The sequence below is a fragment of the Arvicanthis niloticus genome, chromosome 1, assembly GCF_011762505.2.
Source record: "Arvicanthis niloticus isolate mArvNil1 chromosome 1, mArvNil1.pat.X, whole genome shotgun sequence".
Classification (NCBI taxonomy): Eukaryota; Metazoa; Chordata; class Mammalia; order Rodentia; family Muridae; genus Arvicanthis; species Arvicanthis niloticus.
The window spans coordinates 107,436,780-107,453,978 of NC_047658.1; the positions used below are offsets into that span (position 1 = coordinate 107,436,780).

A 17,199-nucleotide genomic window follows, 5' to 3' on the forward strand; every position below is an offset into this window, starting at 1 on the left:
TAGGACTGCCCTGGGTCTCTAGCTGCCAGCTTCCCATCAGGCTCTGGGCTCCTTCCCCCGAAGTCCCATAATCAAGGAATCCAGTTTCTAAAATTAACTTACCTCTCTCCTTTTCCTCTTCCTCCTCCTGCTCTTCCTCCTGCCAGTTCTGTGGCGCTGCAGACTCCTGACTGAAAGGACACAGTTAGGGAGAGTGAGACATAAAAAGGGGTAGATTTCTGTCCTTTCACTTTGCATTAACACCCAATAGAGCCTCCTTTCTGCTTGCCATGGTAAATGGTGTCTGATGTAACACAGATGCACCATGCACTGCAGAAGCAGAGCATCCGGTCTTCCACAGTCATGCACACCTGAGGTACCAGGGAAAACCAGTGCTGTGCACCAAGTGGCCACCAACCCAGCAACTAAACATAGCATGGTTATCAAACTCTGTGTTTCTGTGAGGCAGAGACAAATCCAGGTAACCTGGGTCCCTTCTCGTGTCCAACAGGTGATTCAGTGTCTGCCGGGCTGTGTGCTCCTCCTAAGCCTGAGGTCCAAGCCCCAGCTCTGCTTCCCAGCAGAGCCCTCACTATTGACACACAAGTCTGAGCCCATTTCCTTGCGGGATATTGACAGATGTCCTTACTGCTAAGGCTGTCTGAGACTCTCGGTGAAAGGACTGGCCATGTGTGGTCTGTTCCAGGTGGTACTGCTACCTAAGAGGAGCAAGCAAATCTCTCCTGCTTCAGATCTCTCTGGGGTCATGAAAAGGTTGGGGGTTTGTTTGTTTGCTGGTTTTGTTCTTTTGGTTTTCTGAGACAGGGTTTCTCCTTGTAGGTTTGGCTGACCTGGAACTTGCTCTGTAAACCAGGCTGGCCTCAAACTCACAAAGATCGCTTGCCTCTGCCTCTTAAGTGCTGGAATCAATGGCATGTGCCTCCACCGCCTGCCTTGTTTTGTTTTGATTTTAAAAAGGTTTTAGGTACACAGATAAGCTGCAAATTAGGTCAAGGGTTTTTTGGGGGGTTTTGTTTTGTTTTGTTAGATGCCAGCATTCCCATTAACACCTTATTGTGCACACAGAGAGCCCAAAGCAAGAAGACACATTCAACATTGTGATGACTCATCCTGGCATCAGACATTCATTCAATCCTTACTGTTCTAAGTATGTCCTTGAGGGTATTTTTGGATAAGATTAATATCCAAATATGCCAAACAATGGCAGCTTCTGAAACATCAGAAATATCAGCTATAAGACATGTGACAAATGCACAAAATATTCTGGAGAAAAGTTAATGAAGCCATCAATAGTTGCATTTGTGAACTTTAAAAAAAAAAAAGTTGATTTTTTTTTTAACCAATGCCAGTTCCCACAGATTTTAGTAAGGCTTCTAAGACAATTCCAAAGGACTTTTCAATACATGGAAAATTAAACATTGATTCACAGACAAACATGTGGAGGACACGGAGGACTGAGGCAGGATTGAACATGGACAGAATCAGATCAATGAAAGATTGGGGGTGTTCATATTAATTTATTAAGATAATTTTTTATTTCATATGTATTACTTAAAACTGATACATATACAAACTGCTTATAAGGTTCAAAATGTCTGCACTGTGGGCTGCAGAGATGGCTAAGGGGGAAAGCGCTTGTTTGCTCTGGCAGAGGCTGTAATCCCAGCACCCTCATGATGCTCACAACCATCTGCAACTCTAGTTCCAAGTCCTTTTCTGACCTCTGATGGCACCCTGCACACATTCAGTACATAGATAGAGATAGAGATAGAGATAGAGATAGAGATAGAGATAGAGATAGAGAGATATAGATATAGATATACATACACATGCAGGCCAAACAATCATACACATAAATATATTTTTAAAAATGTATTTCAATTTAAAATGTCAGTTTCAGCTTCATGCTTGGGGTACAACATATAAACACCCAGCTTCTGGCTCCTGCCACCATGGCCAGTCAGTCTTGCCACTGCTCCCAGGCATAAGGCCAAATCAACTCTATTAAACAACAAAATTAAATGTCACAAGGGTAAATCCATCTCCTGACTGTTGGAACCACTAGACTCACTTGCACAACAACACAGCTTGTGTTTCTACAGCCTGCCAGGGACTGTGCCTGTGAGCAAAACAAAACAGGAGACACAGGAGAGACCTGAGAGTTGCAGGACCTGTGGGGTTTGCTCAGGGAAAGGGTTGAGGAGAAAAGGTGTGTGGAGGGACAACCACTTTTACAACCTTGTTCTCCAAAGTGTTAGCTGAGGCATGAGCCAAGGAAGAGTCAGGAGATGCTGAGAGTCTGTTTGGTTAACAGAAAAATAATAACAGGATGCTGTGGAGGGAGGAGAAATCCACCTCTTTGCTGCAAATGTCTAGGAATACTGAACTCATAAAATGAGATCTGCCTGAGACCCAGGCATTTCCCTTGCGGCCTGCAGGTGGCGATGTCGAACTGTTGTCTGGCCTTGGCGATCACCAGCAAAACATGGGGTGTGGGCAGGGTTCAGAGAGGTCTAATGCCTCAGATGCATTCTTTAGTCCAGGCTGGCCTCTAAATCAAAGCAATCATCAGGTCTCAGCCTCTTCCTCCTTTATGTCTCTGAATGTGTCTGTTCTGTGTGCTTCACATGTGTAGAGTCATAGGTTTCTTCACTTGCTCCATTGTCCTTGACTCACTCAAGGTTTGCCCATGTAATGACCCAGCCTGAATCCCTTCATTTTTGTGCCTTAACAATGTCCCGCTGTTGGTCCTGACCTCATTTGACAATTTATTCATTTGTGATAAACAATTTGGATCCAGTGAGTGATGGTTCCTCACTCAGAAACTACAAGGATGTGAATTCCTATTTTCATTTTGTTTCAACAATCGCAAACTTACCCACAGTTGCTGCAACTGCTTTCTGTGAGTTTGACATCTTTTTGTCTTTTTCTCTTTTGTTTTCAATTTGTGCTTTGTTTCATATTATTTTATTTTGAGACAGGTCTCTCAATGTATCCTTGAATGTTCTGGAACTTACTCTATAGATCAGGCTGGACTCAACTTTACAGGGATCTGCCTGCCTCCTGCCCCCTACCCGCTAGCCCTGGCCCTGTACCCCCTACCTCCTACCCTTTACTCCTACCCCCTTACCCCTACCTACAATCCCCTATCCCCTGGCCCATTCCCCTGCCTCCCAAGTGATGGGATTAATGGCTTACACCACCATGTCCTGCTGTTTTACCTTTTTTAATGATGGTTGTCCCCCAGTAGCTATGCCAATTCAAGTCCATTGCCCTTTTTTGGTTTTTGGTTTTTGTTTTTTGTTTTGGTTTTTCGAGATAGGGTTTCTCTGTGTAGTCCTGGCTGTCCTGAAACTCACTCTGTAGACCAGGCTGGCCTCAAACTCAGAAATCCGCCTGCCTCTGCCTACCAAGTGCTGGGATTAAAGTCGTGAGCCACCACTGCCTGGCTCCGTTGCCTTTTTCTTTTTCTTCATTTTAAAAATACTTTTTTAGCAGAACACTGGTTCCTTCCGGTCTGGGCCAGAGCACTGAGCAGATCTTGGGTGGCAGCTCTGCCCCCAACCTCCAAGAACCCAGAGGAAGTGGGGATCCCAGGTGCTCTAACTTGGACAGTGTCTTAGAAACTAGTTCTCAGATCTGAGGCCTGGATCAGACCTCTGCCAGGTCTGCTGTTGTGTGGACCCCGGATTCCACCTGAGACATACTGGAAGGTCCACTCAACCCAGAGCCACAGAGGAACAACTGAACTCTGAGCATCAGACAACATATCCTGAGATATTCTAGAGGAGACACTGCACCCAGAACAGCAGACACCTAGCTGGACTACTACCTTGGAGGCACCATATCCTGAGGCATCCTAGAGGTACCACTGTAATCAGTGCAGCTGGAAAAGATCACAGAGACATCTGGACCCCTAGGAGATCAGACACAAGCTAGATAACTGGAAAGGCAGGCTTCAGTCAGAAACAGCAAGTACAGGCAGCACTAGAGTTAACCAGATGGCAAAAGGCAAGCACAAGAACGTAAGCAACAGAAACCAAAGTTACATGGCATCATCAGAACCCAGCTCCCCCATCAGAGCAAGCCCTGAACACCTCATCACACCAGAAGAGCAGGATTCAGAATTAAAATCACTTCTCATGATGATGATAGAGGGCTTTAAGAAAGACATAAATAACACTCTCAAAGAACTTAAGGAGAGCACTAGTAGACAGATAGAAACCCTTAAAGAGGAAACACAAAAATCCCTTAAGGAATTGCAAGAAAATGCAACCAAACGGGAAAAGAAATTAAACAGAACCATGCAGGATCTAAAAATGGAAGTAGAAACAATAAAGAAATCACAAAGGGACAATACCCTGGAGATAGAAAACCTTAAAAAAAAGATCAGGAGTCATAGACACAAGTATCACCAACAGAATACAAGAGATGGAAGAGAGAATCTCATGTGCAGAGGATACCATGGAAAACATTGACACAACTGTCAAAGAAAATGCAAAATACAAAAAGCTACTAACCCAAAATATACAAGAAATCCAAGACACAATGAGAAGGCCAAACCTAAGGATAATAGGTATAGATGAGGGGGGAAGACACCCAACTTAAAGGACCAGTAAATATCCTCAACAAAATTATAGAGGAAAACTTCCCTAACCTAAAGAAAGAGATGTCCATAAATATACAAGAAGCTTACAGAACTCCAAATAGTTTAGACCAGAAAAGAAATACTTCCCGCCACATAATAGTCAAAACATCAAATGTACAAAACAAAGAAAAAATACTAAAAGCAGTAAGGGAAAAAGGCAAAGTAACATATAAAGGCAGACCTATAAGAATTACACCAGACTTCTCACCAGAGACCATAAAAGCCAGAAGATCCTGGACCGATATCATACAGACCCTAAGAGAACACAAATGCCAGCCCAGACTACTATACCCAGCAAAACTGTCAATCATTATTGATGGAGAACCCAAAATATTCCATGACAAATCCAAATTTACACAGTATCTCAACACAAATCCAGCACTTCAAAGAATAATTGGTGGAAAACTCCAACACAAGGAGGGAAACTACAACCTAGAAAAAGCAAGAAAGTAATCTTCCAAAAACCCCAAAAGAAGATAGTTACACAAACATATCTCCATGGATGTTAGCCCAAAAGCTTGGATTAGCGAAGGCTCAACCAACAAACCACATGAAGCTCATGAAGAAGGAAGACCAAGAGGGGATGCCTCAGTTCTACTTAGACCGAGAAACAAAAATGCTCAAGGGAGCAAATAGGGAAACAAAACATGGAACAGAAACTGAAGGAGGGGCCATCAAGAGACCATTCCACCTGGGTATTCACCCCATGTACAGCCACCTAAGCTAAACACTGTTGTGGATGGCTGGAAGTGCATAATGTGAGGAACATGATATAGCTGTCTCCTTAGAAGTCTGCCAAAGACTAACACACTCAGAGGACAATGCTCACAGTTAACCACTGATATGATCAGGGGTTTCCCAATGGAGAACTTAGAGGACTGAAGGAGCAGAAAGGGTTATTGACCCCAGGTGGAAAGCAACAATACCAAACAACCAGAGCCCCCCAGGGTCTAAACCACCAGCCTGGGAACACATAGGGAGGGACCCAAGACTCCAGAGGTATATGTAGGGGAGGATGGCCTTGTCAGACATAGGTGGGAGAGGAGTTTCTTGGTCCCATAAAAAAATGAACACACAGTGGGGGGGGGAATGTGAGGGCGGGGAGGAGATAGTGAGGGGGGGTAGGTGCAGTCACTGCCTCATAGAAGCATGAGGAGGGGGATGGGATAGGAGGTTTCTGGGTGGTGGGAGGAAGTAGGGTAAGGGGATAAAATCTGAAACGTAAATACTACAACCAATTTTAACAAGTAAAAAAAAAAGTCGTCAGAACCAACATCTTTAAAAAAAATGTCAGCCCCCTGGGGGTGGGAAATTTTTTTTTTTCTTGATACTAAAACTTGTTCTGAGAATTATATATTGCAGAATACACAGCCTTGGTGTATCTACTCATCAAGCATACTGAGCAGACCTGCCCAAACCTCCGATGTCCTGGAATTCCATCTGGATTCAGTGAAGACACAGCAACAGAGGCTTATCAACTTACTCTTCCCCCCACCCCTCTTCTAAAATCTCAACGCCCTTAATCAGCTTGAAGAAGTTAAAGAAGAGTCAGTGCCCCTATTCCCTGAGCTTGGGGACTAATGTGGTTAATAATGGCCTGTCTTTCTAGGGACAAGTAGTGGTTTTGTTGAAACAGGGGGGATTAGCTAGGACTTATTGCATAGCCATAACCTATTGGTAGAAATCTGTATAATTATTATCAAGATGAAGTTATAATTTCTTAAATGGTACAAAATTTACTTTGATTTCAAATTTAAGGTTTTCATTGGTATGAGCCTCTTATTAATATAAAAATGAGATGAATATTGATACTCTCATGGGCATTGTGCCTGTATAACACATTTAGGAATACAAGGCCTAGACCCAGCCCTTTTTTAACTGATTTGGGACGGTTAACCTATGAGTTAAGGGACTATAGCATTCATGGTTTTTGAGTTTATTGTTAGGGTGTTTTCCATATTTTATTTAGAAATAGCTGAGAGGAGTGAACAGAAAACAGTCCAGGTTACCTTACATGGATAGTTGGTTTTCAAAACATCAGAAGTCCATAGAACTGATGCTACAAATATTTATATATTAATGTTCATTTTGATTAGAGACCTGTCTGCTCCTGACAACTTCCTGTCATGGATTCTAAGAAGAAATTGAGCATCCTTGGAGTTACTCCAGTTGTGTGGTGACAGCCACTAGGCAAGAATTGCCTCTCTCCATCTACAGACAAATTACTGTCCAGAAAAGGACACACATGCAGAATAGTTGACTGATTATATCTGCCTAGACAGAGTAATCAGCCCTTAATAATTCTGCATCACTAAGGTCTGTCAGATGATTCTGGGCCAGAAGGCTGAAGATTTGATGCTCCAGTAGTATAGGGGCTTTTCAGGTGTTCAGTGGTCTCTATAAATTGGCTAAGTTTTAAAAGCTATGCTTAGTGCTTCCCATAACTTCAGTTAACTCAGTCATTCTGGATTTCTGATGGGGTTGAAGACCTATAGTCTCATAACCAATCCTGGCTATTTACTTTGAGAGAAAAGATCTGAGTGGATGGTTTTCAGCTGACATTCATTCTAAAGCCAAAAAGCCAGGATCAAAAGTAAGTGTTTTAGTTAGAAGAGATGACAGAGGTTCTGGTTAGTCAACAGAATGATGGACTGGGTATTAGGACTATCTTGTACCTCACTGGTACAATTAGGAATAAGTATGCTCTAATTGTATTTTGAGAGAAAAGTTTTACTTTAACAGGAAGAGTGATATGTAGGAGGAGCTAAGTGGGAAGGAGTACTGAGAGGAAGAGATGGAACAAGGAGAGAAGATGAAGAAGAGGAAAAGCTAGATGATGAGAGAGAGAAAGAGAGAGGGGACATGGAGGCAGATGTTCACGTGTCTCCACCAGTCAAAGATAGTTTTTATATCTAGGTTGGGTATTGGGTTATGCTTCTGATTGAGCATTACCAAACTTATAAATCCTTTGATTAACATTTTAAAAAAATCGTATAAAAGCAAAAAGGAAAGGGGGGCATGGGACAGGGGTGTTCTAGGGAGGGGAAATGTGGAAAGGGGATGGCATCTTAAATGTAAATAAAATATAAAATAAAAATAAAAAATAAATTTAAAAAAAATACTTTTTTAGGACCCAGAGAGATGGCTCAGCAGTTAAGAGCACCGGCCGCTCTTCCAAAGGACTTGGCTTTGATTTGCAGCACCCACTTCACTGCTCATATATGTCTGTAACTCCAGTTCCAGGGATTCAGAAGCCCTCTCCGAGCTTTCTTGGGTACCAGGAACACACATGGTACACAGACTTACATGTAGACGAAACGATCAAAACTCATTATTACTGTTGTTGTTATTGTTTAAATACTTTAAAGATCACACACTGCTCAGAATTTTTATCTTTATTTATTGTTTGCTTTATGTGTATATGCTGGCTAGTGTTTTGTCACCCTGACACGACTAGAGTCACCTGTGATGAGGGAACCTCAACTGAGAAATGTTCTCCTCTAGAGTGGCCTGTGGGCAAACCTATGGGACAGTTTTTGATTGGTGATTGATAGAAGGCCCAGCCCTTTGTGGATTATGCCAACCCTAGGCAGATAGTCCTGAGCTGTAAGACCACTCTGAGCAAGTCATGGGAAGCAAGCCAGTAAGGAGCATCCCTTTATGGCTTCTGTTTTAGGTCTCCCTTCCAGGGTACTGATCTGAGCTCCTGCCCTGACTTCCCCAGTTACAGAGTATAACCTGAGAGTGTAAGATGAAATAAACTTTTCTCCAAGTTGCCTTGGGCCATGGTGTTTTATCCCAGGGAGAGAAACCCGAACTAAGACAGTATGTAAGACTTTTGGCCTGGGAGAATCTGTGTTGAAGAAAAGAGCATTTAGCTCCTCCTCTATCAGTGTGAATAGGAACCAGAATCTGGATGTTTATAACCAAGAAAAGCAGAATTTCATCCAGCACTTCTCCCAAATCATCACGGTGCTGACTGAGGATGAGCTGGGACACTCAGGGGATGCTATTACCCAGCTCAAGGAGGTCCTGGAGTTCAGTGCCATAGGCGGCAAGTACAAGCAGAGTTTGACCGTGGTACAAGCCTTCCAGGAGCTGGTGGAACCAGGGAAACAGGAGGCTGAGAGTCTCCAGTGGGCCCTGGCTGTGGGCTGGTGTGTAGAACTGCTCCAGGCTTTCTTCCATGGGTCAGATGACATCACGGATGCTTCCCTCACTCACCAGGAGGCAGATCTGCTGGTATCAGAAGCCAGGCATAGGCTTGGATGCCATCAATGATGCTGGGCTCTGGAAGCCTCCACCTACCGCCTGCTGAAGTTCTACTGCAGGGAGCAACCCTACTACCCGAACCTGCTGAGTTCTTTCTGCAGAGTTCCTATCAGACTGAGATTGGGCAGACTCTAGACCTCATCACAGCACCCAGGGCCATGTGGATCTTGGTAGATACACTGAAAAGCGGTAGGAATCTATTGTCAAGTACAAGACAGCTTTCTACTCTTTCTACCTGCCATTGATGGGGAGAAGGAATGTGCGAACGCCCTGAAGATCCTGCCGGAGATGGGTCAGTTCTTTCAGGTCCAGGATGACTACCTTGATCTCTCTGGAGACCCCAGTGTGACTGGAAAGGTCGGCTATGACATCTAGGACAACAAATGCAGATGGCAGATGGTTCAGTGTCTGCTATGAGCCACTCCTCAACAGTGCCAGATCTTAGAGAAGAATTATGGGCATAAGGACCCAGAAAAAGTGGCGGGGCATCACTGTATGAGGCACTGGATCTGCAGTCTGTGTTCTTCAAGTACAAGGAAGACAGTTATAACCACCTCGAGAGTCTCATAGAGCAGCGCTCTGTGCCCCTGCCACATCCATCTTCTTGGAACTAACAAACAAGATCTACAAGTGGGAAAAGTGACCTTGGAGTTGTAGAGGCTGGGAGAGAGGGATTTCAAATTATTGTTCAACAACAACAAAAAGAGAGATTTTTGTCCAAATGTTCATAAGCATACCACATTGAGTACCTGGTGCCCATGGAGGCCAGAAGAGGGCATCGATTCTTCTAGAACTGAAGTTACAGATGGCTTTAACCCACCATGTGGGTGTGGGAAACAACCCTGTGTCCTCTCCAAGAGGAACAAGTGCTATTAACTCCAGAGTCATCTCTCCAATATCCTTGGTTTTTAATCCTATACCTGAGAATTTTCTGTCAAGTCCAGACAAGACTTTCCTGTGTTTTTTACTACGGGTTTTGTGGTTGTAGATTTTGAATCTAGGCCACTGACATATACTGAGCTGATTTATGTGGTGTGGGGTAGAGGATACTTTCATTCAGGAAGAGGTCTCAGCTGCTTCAGGGTTCCTTCTTCCAAACTCACAACCAAAGAGAGGAAATGTCATCACTCTGGCCCAGGCAGGTCAGTAGTTCACAAGTCACAGATGAGCAGTGAGCAGCAGAACCCCAAGTCAGATCCTGCTGCCCACTCAGCAGTACTGGAAGGGGGACTTGAGTGTCGGGGTCACAGACCTCGAGAGATGAGGTAGGTGTGAGCAGAGAAGAAAGAACGGAGTCCCTTTGTGAACATGGTAAGACATAGGAGTCAGAGCTTTAAAGCGGGGACACTCATACACAGGACAGGCATGTAAGGCTGGGTGCCTGCCACCCTTCACACTGCAGCTAGAGTGCCATCTTGGGATGGGATGAGAACCAATATGCCCACAAGACCCCAGGGGGTGAAGGACAAAGCAGAGCCCTGAACACCCAGCTCTGTGAGGACTGGGAGGCTGAAGTTTGACCCTTGGGGTGGTTTCCCAGTATAACAGGAAGAGTCCCCAGAATTTTAGCAGCTTGAAGATCCTCAGTCCTGCTATACAACATGGGGATAGGGCAGTTTGGTTCCTTCACCCAGGGAAAGGCTCTGTGTGTGTATCCTGAGGGCACTCATTCTGCCCCTGGGCTACCAGGCTATTTGTTCCCACCCTTTGTCCTAAGACATACAAGGGACTGACCCAGGGCACTTTAAAGGAAGCTCTCTTCTGTTCACCTGCTAGGGCAAACAAGGGATGTCTGTCCTCAGAGGCTTTAAGTCTGGCTCCCCTAAAAACAAACACCTCCCGATGACCCCCACCCACAGGAAGTGCCAGTTGATGGAGGGCACTTTGCTGGCATTAACTGATCATTAACTCAGCCTTGAGGAGGGTTCAGGGTCCTTGCCAGCCTACAGTAAGTGAAAGGCAGGCATGCAACTGTTCCTGCCCTCTGAAGGTGGTAAAGGTTGAATTTATGGCCCTGTTCTCCCAGTGGGACAGCACAATTACTGTACCCAAGGTCTTGGTTTCAGCCTTAGACATGCAACAGGGGCTCTGGGGAGAACACTCAAGCTAATAATAAACCAGACTGTGTGTGTGTGTAATGACCCTTTTGTGTTATTCATTCATTAGTGGTGCGTGGGACAGGATCCAGGATCTCGAACATGTAAAGCATGTGATCTACCAAGGAGCTTCATTTGATTATAGCAAATAACACAGCGGGAGTTTCACCCAGTCTTACAGAAAAATAAAATCATATCACTTACAGGAAAATAGGTATAACGGGAAATTTTATCTGAAGTATCCCAGATTGGGAAAGAAAATACTGCATGTTTTCTCTTCTGTGGATCTTGATTCTAACTTGAGTGTGTGTGTGTGTGTGTGTGTGTGAGAGAGAGAGAGAGAGAGAGAGAGAGAGAGAGAGAGAGAGAGAGAGAAGTAATATACAGTAGACTTCAAGATACTAGAATGTGGACCATGAGAAGGAGAAAAGCAATTCAAAGAAGGGGGGAGGGATAAAAAACAGAACAGGTGACAGGAAGAAAGGTAGTCAGTGGTAGGAGGAGGAGGGGGCAGCACAAAGTGGGAGTCAGGGAAGGATGTCAACAAAAACAGAGGAGTCCTATAATGAAACCCATGACCTCTTACATATTTTTAAAAAGATTTATATATTTTCATTTTATGAGTTTGGGTGTATGGTATGTGTGTTTACCTGTGCCTGGAGGACAGGGGAGGGCATCGGGACCCCTGGAGCTGTAGTTACATGAAGTTGCAAGCTACCATGTGGGTTCTGGGAACTGAACCTGGGTCCTCTGTGAAAGCAACCATTGATCTTTCTTAACCAGTGAGCCATCTCTCCATGTCACCCTTACATATTTTTTTAATATTTTATTTACATTTAAGATGCCAACCACTTTCCCCATTTCCCCTCCCTAAAAAACTCCTGTCCCATGCCCCCCCTTTCCTTTTTGCTTTTATACGATTTTTTTAAAATGTTAATCAAAGGATTTATAAGTTTGGTAATGCTCAATCAGAAGCATAACCCAATACCCAACCTAGATATAAAAACTATCTTTGACTGTTGGAGACCTGTGAACATCTGCCTCCATGCCCCCTCTCTCTTTCTCTCTCTCATCACCTAGCTTCTCCTCTCCTTCATCTTCTCTCCTTACTCCATCTCTTCCTCTCAATACTCCTTCCCAATTAGCTCCTCCTACATATCACTCTTCCTGTTAAAGTAAAACTTTTCTCTCAAAATACAGTTAGAGCATACTTATTCCTAATTGTACCAGTGAGGTACAAGATAGTCCTAATACCCAGTCCATCATTTTGTTGACTAAACATATTTTTTTAAAGCTAGCAAAACATATAAAGTTTCTGAGCCAGCAAAATGGCTTGGTGAGTAAAGGCCACTGTGGTCTGATTACCTGAATTCTCTCCCCAGAACTCACATGGTACACAGAGGAAACTGACTCCTGCAAGTTGTCCTCTGACCTCTGTGTGATGTGTGCCCACACCATCACACTCACATGGACACACAAACATGCACACAAATAAATATAAACAAAATGAAAACACACTTTCTCCATCTTGCCCACATCTAAGTGCACAGCTCAGTGTCATGAAAGCGACTTGGCAGTCCTGTGCAGCCATTGCACTACCCACCTCAGAACTCACTGTCTTCCAAAGCTGAACTCTGTCCGCATTAAGCACTTACCCCACACTCAGCCTCCCAGCCCCTGGCACCCAGGCTCACTTTCTGTTTCTATATATCTGCAGATTCCAGGAAACTTCTAGAATAACTCTACCGTACTTGACCTATGTCTGGTTTATATCCTCAGTGTACTATCCTCAAGGCCCATCAGGGTTGAAACATGCATTCTTTCTTTCTAATGTTGTCCTTTATTTTATTTTGTTTTTACTAATTCACTCATTTAGCCATGCTAGGGTGCAGGAGATCAAATCCAGGCATGTGCTAGGCAAGTGATTTACCACAGAACTATAGCTCACACCAAGGTTGTCTGGAGACATTGGTACTTCCATTGAGGCTACTTGGCAGCCCTTGTGGGGTGGCAGACAGGACAGATGAGACAGTCTGAGGAGGCATGAAAGTGAGCTCTGAGGACAAGATTTCTCTTGTGGGGCATTCTCTGGCCTTAAAAGATGCTTGGATGCAGGTACCACAGTGCCCCGAGGCTGAAAGCTGGACCAAGGGTTCTAGAGGAGACCATATCCTTTTCCATGAGACTAGTAAGAATTTGTGGGTCTCCCTGAAGCATCCTCCAGGATCTTGGCTGCCTCTCAAACTGGCCCTCTACACCTGAGCTGGGGACTGCATCTCCAGCACCACTCAGGACAGACGTCATGTTGATCCCTAAGCACTCCTGTGTCTGTTCCACCTCCATCTTGTAGTGCAGTGATGAGCCACAGAGGATGAGGTCATTGCCCCCTTTAAAGCATACTTTAAAATTTAAAGGAATTTAAATTTAAATTACTTGAGTAAGTAAAGTTTAAAAAAAAGGGCTAAAGATACAGTCTGCACAAGGATCTGGGTTCCATCTTCAGAACTCAAAGGGGAAGCACCAACAAAGATACTGTGACAGCTGGGGTCAATGTTGAGCTACTTGGGCCTGGCTTATTTGTGAAGGCCCTGGCCACTGTCAACATTGTGAGCCTCACCTGCACCATGAGAGCAGGTGGACCAGCTCTAGCACTGGAACCTCACCAGAAGATGGCCCTGCCCTCTCCACCAAGGCTGCCTCAGCTGAGGGGAGAAACACAGAAGCAAAGGACAGGAGAATCTGAGGAGCCTGGGTGACAACATGGGCCTTAGGCTTTTTGACTAAATATCTCTTGTTAACACAGTACAAAGCTGGTTCTGTTTTTAAAAATCTTTCCAAATATGTAATTTACAAACTATAATCATACCACTTTCTGTAAATAACTCAGTGTGGGTTTGTTTGTTTTTGTACATTCGGAGAACTAAGCACCTAACTTATGGAACCCTGGCTGGGTTGAAACTCTCTAGACCAGTCTGACTTTGAACCCATACAGATCCTCTTACCTCGACCTCCTAAGTGCTAGGATTAAAGAAAGGCATGCACCACCACACCCAACAACATTTTGACATTTTAAGAAATGTTTTAGAAAATTGTTTTCTAGGATAGCTATGCCATTTTCCACACCAACCAGTAATGTGTGCAAACCTGGATTTTCCTCACATGCCTACCACCATGTCCTACTATATGCAAGTCTGTCTTATTCTCCTCCTCCTCCTCCTCCTCCTCCTCCTCCTCCTCCCCCTCCTTCTCCTCCTTCTCCTCCTTCTCCTCCTTCTTCTCCTTCTCCTCCTCCTCTTCCTCTTCTCCTTCTTCTTCTTCTTTTTCTCCTCCTCCTCATTCTCCTCCTCTTCTTCTTCCTCTTCTTCTTCCTCTTCTACCTCTTTTCTTCCTCTCCTTTTTTAAGACAGGGTTTTACTATGGGGTATGAAGGTAAGAGACAAACCTTGTCTTATTCTCAGTTTTACAAGGGAATATTCCAGTTTGTCAACAGTAAGCATGATGTTAACTATAGTGTCTCACAGGTATTCTTCACCAAGTTGACAAAGTTCTACTTTATTCTTACTCTACTAAAAAAAATTTATTTGTTTGTTTTTAAGTCAAGAACAGTTCTAACATTTTCACTTTGTTTTGGACAGAGTTTTACTATGTAGCCAAGGCTGGCCTCAAACTTTCTGTTTTTAATCCTTCAACCTCCTGAAAACTGAGATTACACATCCAGCTTCAAAATCTTTCCTGCCGCTATTGATACCATCCTGTGATGCAATGGATAACTGAATGTTAAACCATCTCTGTTGCTAGGAAAACAATCCCACTTGATGGTGATGCATACTATATTTACACAAGGTGGATCTGGCTTACTAGTATGTAACGGAAGACCTGCACCTGTGTCTGTGTTCCCACGATACAGTGGTCTACAGATTCCTTGTCTTGAGATCTCTGTCAGGTTTGCATAGTAAGGCATTAGCAGCTTCATTGGGTGCTTTAGGAAATGTTTCCTCTCTAATATTTAGAGAATTCTTTTGTTGGTGGTGGTTGTGGCCTAGGGTTTTTTGTTAGCTTGGTTTGGTTTGGTTTTTTGAGACAGGATTTCTCTGTGTAACAGCTCTAGCTGTCTTGAAACTTTGTCTGTAGACCAAGCTGGCCTCAAAGTCACAGAGATCTACCTGCCTCTGCCTTCTGAGTGCTGGGACTAAAGATGTGTGCCTACACACGCACACACACACACACACACACACACACACACACACACGCACGCACGCACGCGCACACACACAGAATTTAGAGAATTCTTATTCACTTCTTCAAATGTTTCAGAGAACTCATCAGAAACAATGGGAGCCTACGCTTATGTTTAGAAAGTTACCAAGTATTGACTGATTTTCTTTATCTATAGTTAAAAGCTAAATTAGTAACTTTTCCTTTGCTGTGATAAAGTACCATGACCAAGGCAACTTACAGAAGGGTTTATTAGGGTCTTATAGTTTCAGAAAATCCATAATGGGTCCATAATGCTGGGGACAGCAGGTAGCAGACATGGCCACTGAAGCTGGAAACTAAGAGCTCACATGTAAACTGAAAGCACCAAGCAGATAGAGCCAACTCAAAATGGTTCTTAAAACCCATCCTCAGCGACATACTTCCTCCCTCCAGTGTCCTGGCTAAACAGGGCTGCCACATGGGGCTAAGCAATCAAGGCTAAAACCTGTGGAGGACACCTTATTCAAACTACCACTTGTATGCATTTGGAAGATTTTATTCTTCAAAAAATTGGAACACAGCTAGGCTTGGTGGTACATGCCTTTAATTCCAGCCCTTGGGAGGTAGAGGCAGGTGGCTCTCTTGTGTTCAACACCAGCCTGATCTACATAGCAAGTTCCAGGCCAACCAGGGCTCATAGTGGACCCTGTCTCAAAACAAGAAAGAGGGGGAGGAAGAGGAAGAGGAAGAGGAGGAGGAGGAAGAGGAAGAAGAGGAGGAAGAGGAAGAAGAGGAGGAAGAGGAGGAAGAGGAAGAAGAAGAGGAGGAAGAGGAGGAGGAGGAGGGACAAGGAGGAGGAGACTGGCACATTTTTCATAAATTTGTAGACAGAGGGTTGCTCAGAGTGCTCCCAGAAGAGTCTTTAATTCATGGAATCAATTGTGATAAACTCTCTCCAGTTCTAACACTAGTAACTTATATCCTTTTTTCTTTTTTTTTAATTGGATAGTTTATTTATTTACATTTCAGATGTCATCCCCTTTCCCCCTTTCCCCTCCCTAGAACCCCGTATCCTATCCCCCCTCCTCCTTTTTGCTTTTATACCATTTGAATTACATGCAAGTATTAAGGTCAGTTCTAGGTTGAGGGACTAGCAATACAATAGATGCAAATAGTCAAGGACCAAACAAGACAATAAACACAAATAGTCAAAGAACAAGCAAGGCAACAAACAAAATTCTGTGAACACTCCTGTGATCACTGTTTCTAAGGGTTATCAGGATGACCAAAATATCTGAGCCAACTTCCCTGTCTTAGCCCAAAGTAACTTATATCTTATCTCCTTTTTCTCCCTTTGTTTAGCTAGTATTTTATGATATTCTTCCCAAAGAACCAGCTTGATTTTTATTAATTTCTTACTGTCAGTTTCATTGATTTCTGTTCTGATTTTTATTATGTTCTTTTTTTCCCTTAATTACTTTGAACTTAATTTGCCTTTGCTTTTCTAGTTTCTGTTTTTAAATCATTATTATTTTATGTGTATGGTCATATATGTATGTGTGTGCCTGGTGCCCACAGAAACCAGGAGAAGGTCAGTTGTGTCCCCTGGAACTGGACTACAGTCTTTCCTCAGCTGTTCACATCCTGAACATGCATGGGGCACAAAGTTCAGAGGGTTCTTCTAAAGCAGATGAGGAGTTAACCACAACCTTGGGGTCCCAGGTCCCAAACACAGATGCCCAGGAACCAAAGTGGTGCTGCTCTTTAGTCTCAGGCACTGCAGTCTTAGTCTCTGAAGACAGGAAACAACATTTGAAAGACAATGCTAAGGGCTCCTGAAGATGAAGTAGAATCAGAACTGAATCAGGTTTAGAAACAGCAAGGGAGAGCCACCCAGTGACTGTCACCATTACACTTCTTATCTTGTGGGCTACCATGCCTTTAAAATGGATTCTAGAGATTCAAACTCTGTTCCTCAAGCTTATG

At 43.8% G+C, this 17,199-nt stretch overlaps 1 long non-coding RNA gene and 1 pseudogene across 4 annotated transcripts in view; one reads left to right on the forward strand and one right to left on the reverse strand.

The window, feature by feature from the left end:
- Positions 1-17,199, reverse strand: part of LOC143434447 (uncharacterized) — a 32,419-nt gene that overhangs the window by 12,445 nt on the left and 2,775 nt on the right. For all 4 annotated transcript variants that reach the window (XR_013103930.1, XR_013103929.1, XR_013103925.1 and 1 more), the window contains exon 2: positions 103-170. This is a non-coding gene — a long non-coding RNA (uncharacterized LOC143434447). The remainder of the gene's footprint in view (positions 1-102; positions 171-17,199) is intronic.
- On the forward strand, positions 7,785-10,589 carry LOC143434429 (farnesyl pyrophosphate synthase pseudogene; annotated as a pseudogene).